This window comes from Tamandua tetradactyla, chromosome 10 (genome assembly GCF_023851605.1).
Source record: "Tamandua tetradactyla isolate mTamTet1 chromosome 10, mTamTet1.pri, whole genome shotgun sequence".
Lineage (NCBI taxonomy): Eukaryota > Metazoa > Chordata > Mammalia > Pilosa > Myrmecophagidae > Tamandua > Tamandua tetradactyla.
In genome coordinates, this window is record NC_135336.1 from 73,466,788 (window position 1) to 73,473,583 (window position 6,796).

At 43.7% G+C, this 6,796-nt stretch overlaps 1 pseudogene; it reads right to left on the reverse strand.

Moving 5' to 3' along the window:
* Nucleotides 1-1,082: 1,082 nt before the first annotated feature.
* LOC143647983 (cyclin-I-like) lies at nt 1,083-2,910 on the reverse strand (annotated as a pseudogene).
* Nucleotides 2,911-6,796: the final 3,886 nt, after the last annotated feature.

The window sequence follows — 6,796 nt, forward strand, 5'->3', positions numbered from 1 at the left end:
GTTCTGAGTGCAATACCTTCTTTGGATTGCACAGGGAGCTCAGGATCCAGAAGTCATCAAGAGAAATTTGGGGGAGGAGCGTGAGGGCAAGAGGCTATCAAAATCCTAATAGCTTAGCTTAACATAAAACTTAGGTACCTGATTCAGTTATTACATGTTACAGACTCAAATCACAGAACTGCCCAACATCTAGACAATCTCCTCCTGATTATATATGGTGAAAATTCTGATTAGTTACAAAATTTAATTTTTAGTTATTACATGTTTCTTTGGTGAGCTCCTGGATATATATTAACTTTATCACAAATTCTTTTATACAAATGTCAAAAATGCTTTCAACAAATCTAAGAGTGTCCTAATTGTATGCCACTAAGTTTCAACTTAAAATAAATAAAAATGACAACAGTAATTTTGTCTCTAAACTCTAGAGATCAAAATGAGACAAACATGAAAAATCAGTGTAACATGGGTACTTTTTCTATTTTATCATCTCTGATTCATATGGGGCAATTTCAAAGTACCCTTCCCAGACCAATTTGAATTTGAATCATGGATTAAACATAGCTATCACGCTGAAATAATCTGTTCATTAATTGCTAAGAAGTCATTTTTGGGTTTCCTATTCAGTGGAGGTTAGGGTATAAATCAGCATACATAAAATCCATTAAGTAGTCAATGAATTAACAAGCAAAAGCAAGAGGAAAATTAATCAGGATACTGGGGACAAGGTTTGCTAGCTATACATTTAGGAACTTTTTTTAAACATTAAATGTGAATTCATGGGGGTAACATTATAGTGGAGAAAATGGTGGAACTGACGAACACTACAAATTTTGCTTTTTTCTTTATGTAGTTTTTTTTTTTAAGTTTTTGGGTTTTTTGACATTTTTTACTTTTTTGGTCTTTCAGTGCTTAAATAATGTTGGATTATAATTAACCACACAAGGAAACAAGAGTGTTTTTCTGCTCACTTTCAATTTAACCTGTTAGGTTTATATCCTTACATAGCCTCTATCCTTGTTTTATATGTTCCCATTCCCAGAATAGACTACCTTTTCATTTGAAGGTAACACTTGTTGAAACTACATAACAGAAATAGGCTGCAAAGGTGGGCAAGGGAAAGCCTTGATAAATCAGTGCCACACACAGAACCCACATTCTCTGAAGCATTATCTTCATTATAGAGCCATTTGATTCCAACATAGAAGTCATCCACTTCCATTTCCTCTACTTTGCATTTAGGAGAGGTATGCCTGCACCCACTGGCAGCTGGGAGATGATGGTAGAAGGCTGATGTACTTCTGACTGGCACTTCTGGTTTGCTGTTATCCTTGGAGAAATCTGGGTCTGGGACAGAGGAGGGATGTAATCTGAACACTCCTTTGTCACAGGTCACCAGGGTGTGCTTGAGGGGATGGTAGACATAAATGGAATTTAGAGGCAGAGAAGACTGCAGAGTAGAAAGGTGATGTGCCACAAACTCCCAACAGTGGTCAACTGGGAGCTATCCATCTGTGCTTTCTGAAGCAGTTTAAATGTTAGAGAAAGCCAATCAGGAATGACTTTTTCCATTTCCAAACTAACCATGGCCAGAGCAAGCATGGATCCTTTGAATTGCAGAAGCTGGTTACAGGCCATAACTTAAGTAGTTACTTGGTAAGGACTGCCAAATGTTGAGATGGACTCAGTTTGGGCAAACTGAAGAGTAACTGAGGCCTAGTTGACAAATGTGAAGAAAATCCAGTGGTGTAGCTGTGTGAAGAACACAATTCAACTTATCGAGAATAATCTTCTCCATCCTCAGAATTTCAGATGAAGAACATCCACAGAAACTGTCTCTTGCCAACACCTTCAGCATAGGAATTCTCTCATCCTCCTCAACAGTCTTGCCAGCTAGGAAAAAGCAACTGATTGCAATACAACTCAAGTATTTTGGGTGAACTTTTACAGTAGCTAAAAACCTGTCCAAAATGCTGCTAGCCAGAGCAAATGTTTCTGGGTAAAGGTTGAATTGGTACTTAAGTTTGGCCAGCCACTGAATCACTTCATCTCTCTGGGATGGAGAAACATTCTGATTTACAGGCGTTTTTAGCATATTCACCTTCCACATTGGGGCTTCCCTCCTGTCCTAGTTTGCTAGCTGCCGGAATGCAATATACGAGAAATGGAATGGCTTTTAAACGGGGAATTTAATAAGTTGCTAGTTTACAGTTCTAAGGCCAAGAAAATGTCCCAGTTACAACAAGTCTCTAGAAAGGTCCACTCAAAGGCATCTGGGGAAAGATACCTTGGTTCAAGAAGGCCAACAACGTTCAACGTTTCTTTCTCAAGTGGAAGGGCACATGGCGAACATGGCAGGTCTGCTGGCTTTCTCGTGGATCTACCAAAAGGGAGTCCCTCCAAAATGTTTCCTCTTTTAAAGGATTCCAGCAAGCAACCCCACCTTCGGTGGGTGGAGACACACCTCCATGGAAATCATCTAATCAAAAGTTACCACCCCCAATTGGGTGGGTCACATCTTCATGGAAACAATCAAAATGCTCCCAGTCAGCAATATTGAATGAGGATCAAAGGGCATGGCTTTTCTGGGGCCCACCACAGGTTCAGACCAGCACACCTAGAGATTGCTTTTGTTGTTGTTGTTGTTGCATGGGCAGGCACCAGGAATCAAATCCAGATCTCTGGCATTGGCCGATGAGAACTCTGCCTGCTGAGCCACTGTAGCCCACCCTAGAGATTGCTTTTTCCAATAGGAAAGACAATTTTTGTTTTTCCAACAGTCTGGGAAACTTCATGATATCCTTTGGATCTGCCTGCCACCCAGCTTGACTTAGCTGTCTTCTCCTCCTGTTCCTCCTCCTCCTCCTCCCCCACAGAGATGTAGGCCTCACAGTGGTGGCGTGGGGTCATCCGCTGCCTGTTACCACTTCATTTTCCTCAGTGTGGGCCGGGTGCACAGGACGAGGACTGGGCCGACTGAGGAGGAAGAAGAGGGGGAACCCGGCTGGGGTATGTGGGCACTGAGGGCTTTAGTGAGACACAGGGCTGCGGCTGGTGGATAGGTCAGCCAGTCAGTTCCATGATGATCCTGGACCTGAGGCCCCCACAGCCGGTCCCATTCTTCCAACTGCCACCACTGATGCCGGGCTGGGGAGGGCGCTCTCTCTCGCTATAGGGCAGTGGGGAGAGGTGGGGTGGGGGGAGGGGGGGGGAGACCGGCTCTGCCCCTACCGGGAGAAAGTGCCTCAGAGAGAAAATGGTGAAAGGTGGAAGGGGGGAAGGGAGAAAAAAAGAAGGGAAAGGGAGGGGGAAAATAAGAAAAAGCAAGACAGAGTCGCTGCTGCATCTGCTTATGGGGAAGGCTGGGAAGGGAAGGCTATCCTTCAGATTTTATTTGTCAGATCTATATATTCCTTTCCCTCTTTCTCTTTACATCTTTTATGTTACCTTTACTGATACTCTTCCATTCTGTGCCCTCCTCCAAACCTCTCTCTCCTATCTTTTTCTTTTCAGCCAGCATAATTCCCTTTAGTATTTTTTGTAGAGTGGGTCTCTTGTTGACATATTCTCTCAGCCTTTGTCTGTCAAAATTTTAATCTCTCCCTCCATTTTGAAGGACAGTTTGGCTGGGTGCAGAATTCTTGGCTGGAAGTCTTTCTCTCAGGGTTTTAAATACATCATACCACTGTCTTCTCACCTCTGTAGTGCCAGTTGAGTAGTCTGAAGTCAGTCTTATGTTGTTTCCTTGTATATAATAGATTGTTTGTCTCTTGCTGCTTGCAGGATTTTCTGCTTCTCTTCAATATTTGACAGACTGGTTAGAATGTGTCTTGGGGTAGGCCTGTTTAGATTTATTCTATTTGGAGTTTGTTGGGTTCTTTGATTTGCATATTTATGTCCTTTAGAAAGGTTGCAAAGTTTTCCCCCATTCATATCTTCCTCTAGTCTTCCTAGCCCTTTATTCCTCTCTTCTCCTTCTGGGACACCAGTGATTCCTATATTTGTGCACTTTGTTTTGTTCATCATTTCCCTGAGATCCAATTTGTTCAGAATCAGTTGTCCTATCATCTAGTTTGCCTATTCTTTCTTCTGCCTTTTCAAATCTGCTGGTGTGTGTCTCTAGCATTTTTCTTAATTTGGTCTATAGTATCTTAAATCTGCGTGTTTTCTGCTTCTTTTCTACTTATTCTTTCAAATTCCTCTTTATGCTCTTAAAGTGTCTTCTTGATCTTTATGTCATTGACTATTCCACTGCTTTTATTTAGTAGAGTTATATGAACATCTTTGATTAGTTGTTCTAAAGTCTGTGTCTCCCCCAGTGTTTTAATTTGGTCGTTTGACTGGTCTGTATCTGTCTGGTTAGTGATATTCTGTTGTCTTTTTGGCATATAAATATCATGATAGGGTTACTTTGGATGTTCATTTCCTTCAGTAGTCTAAAGCTTTGTATTTGTGGGACAAGTGTGGACAACATACTGGCATGGGGAGAGGCACAATGGTGCCATGACTGTTAAAGGCACAGATCAGGGACTCTATGCTGGTGCCTGTGAGGATGGAGTACAGGTTGTGGGGTTGTAGAGGTGTGTTTTGGGGGCTGTGTGGGCAAGGTGTACCTCAAGCAGTTCTTGGAGCAACAAGAGCAAGGTGTGGTGTGTTGGACACAGAGGTAGGGCCTGGAGGGAGGTGGATAGGGGGCTGAGCAGATGTGTTGGGGCTGGTACATGGGCAGTGTACAGGTGGGCACATGAAATGTGTCAGCCATGGTCATCAAGGTGTGGGGTACAAAGCACAGAAGTCAGGGCACAGGAAGATTGGGGCACAGATGTGTCCTTGCACAATAGGAGGGTTCCAGGGGGGCTGAGATGCAGATGCATGAGTAAGTAGGGGTGAGACAGGTCACAGAGGTTGTGGGACACGTTGGGTGGATGATGATGGGTGAGTGGGGTCCTAGCATGGATCTACAGGTGCAGGGGTTGGGTAGGTTAGCATTGCCCACTTGTGCAGGACAGAGGCTATATGGCATAGATGTACATGAGAGCACCTGGGGGTTGTGGGAGAAGGGCACTTGTGCCATGCAGCGGGACAAGAGTGTGCATGTATGCAGGGCAAGGGATTGGTGTGCTGGGGTCAAGAGGTCTGTGCACATATGTGAGTGCCTGGTGGGGAGAATCTGGCTATGCCAGTGTGTGGATCTTGGGGACAGGGCCCTGGTGTGTATGTGTGAGTCTGGGGTGCAGGGCCCTGGTGCACATGCACAGAGCTCAGGGGCAGTGGGGTGGGATTGTGCCTACATAAGCTTGAGGCAGATGTGGCACAGATGCGCAGGTCAGCACTTGTCCAGAGCTGAGGAAGTGTAGCACAAGTGAACACGTGTGTACATGTCTCTGGGGAGTCAGATGCTGATGTGTGCATGCACAGAGCTCGAGACATTGGGCAGAATTGAGTGACTGTGTGGGTTGGGTACAGGTGTGACCCAGGCATGAAGATGAGTACCTGCAGCCCAGATGTACAGGTGACTGCCTGTAGGGGGCAGGGAGGGGTCAAGGGGCTGGCTGAGACCAGGATGGGGGGTGGTGGTGCAAAACTGTGCCCTTGCATGGGAGAGGTGGGTCGGGCTGGGACATGCTTGTGCATGGGAGGGTTTCGGGACCAGAGTGCTTGGAGCATGGTGGGGGTGGGGCAGGTGATGGGGTTCAGGTGCATAGGGTATGGGGGGAGTCATCAGGTGGGGGTGGCACATGTGAGCATAGCATGTTCAAGGAAAATGGCTTGGCTTACTTCTTTGTCCCTATCTCCCTGTCTGGGTACTCCTGAGGGTTCCAGGCTTCCATCTGGAAATGGATATGTTAGGCTGTTTCCACTAGCCAGATGGTCTCTGATTTTCTGTGTCTCAATTCTTCTGCTTTTTCAACCAGGGCCTCTCTGTGGTGTAGAAGACCTCCCCAGGTCACTTACACCCTGGAACAGCTCTCCCAGACTTTTTTCTATCACTTCCCTAGTGGTTCTTTGGAACAGGGGTGAACTCAACCTAATCTATTCCACCATCTTCCCAGAACTCCCAATAACCTTGATTCTTGAAGATGATTGAATAACTATAGAGTTTTTAAGGTAACTGTGTGACTGTGAAAACCTTATGACTGACACTCCCTTTATCCAATGTATGGATAGAAGAGTAAGAAAAAAAAGAAAAATAAATAGGAGGAATGAGGTATGAGATGTTTTGTATGTCCTTTTTCACTTTTATTTTTACTTTTATTCATATATTTATTGTTTGGAATGATGAAAATGTTCAAAAATTTATTGTAATGACAAATGCACAGCTATAAGATAATACTGTGAACAACTGATTGTACAATTTGGATGATTATATGGTATGTGAATAATATATCTCAATAACATTGCATTTAAAAAATGAATGAGAGGCTTTGTAGAATGCAGTCTGGGGCATTATATACAGAGATTGGGTTTGTAGATGTGAGGCTGAACCTAAAACTCTAAATCTTTAACAAACATCTTGGTGATTCTAATGAAAGTGATCTCTAGGGGCATCAGAAGGCCAAACATTGAGGCTTGGAATTTTATTCTTTGAATTCGATGAAATCTTTATTATACCCTTTAGTAGGAGGTAACTCTTCCCTCCATTTGTAGCCTTTCTAGAGGTACAAAAGCTCCAAGAGTCAGATTCAGCAACCGAGAGTCAAGAACTAAAATTTTCAGTGAGATTTCTTTTTCTGGAAATAGTACAATTATTTGCTTCATAAATGTCCTAGAGAAAAACTAGAAAAACCACACACAA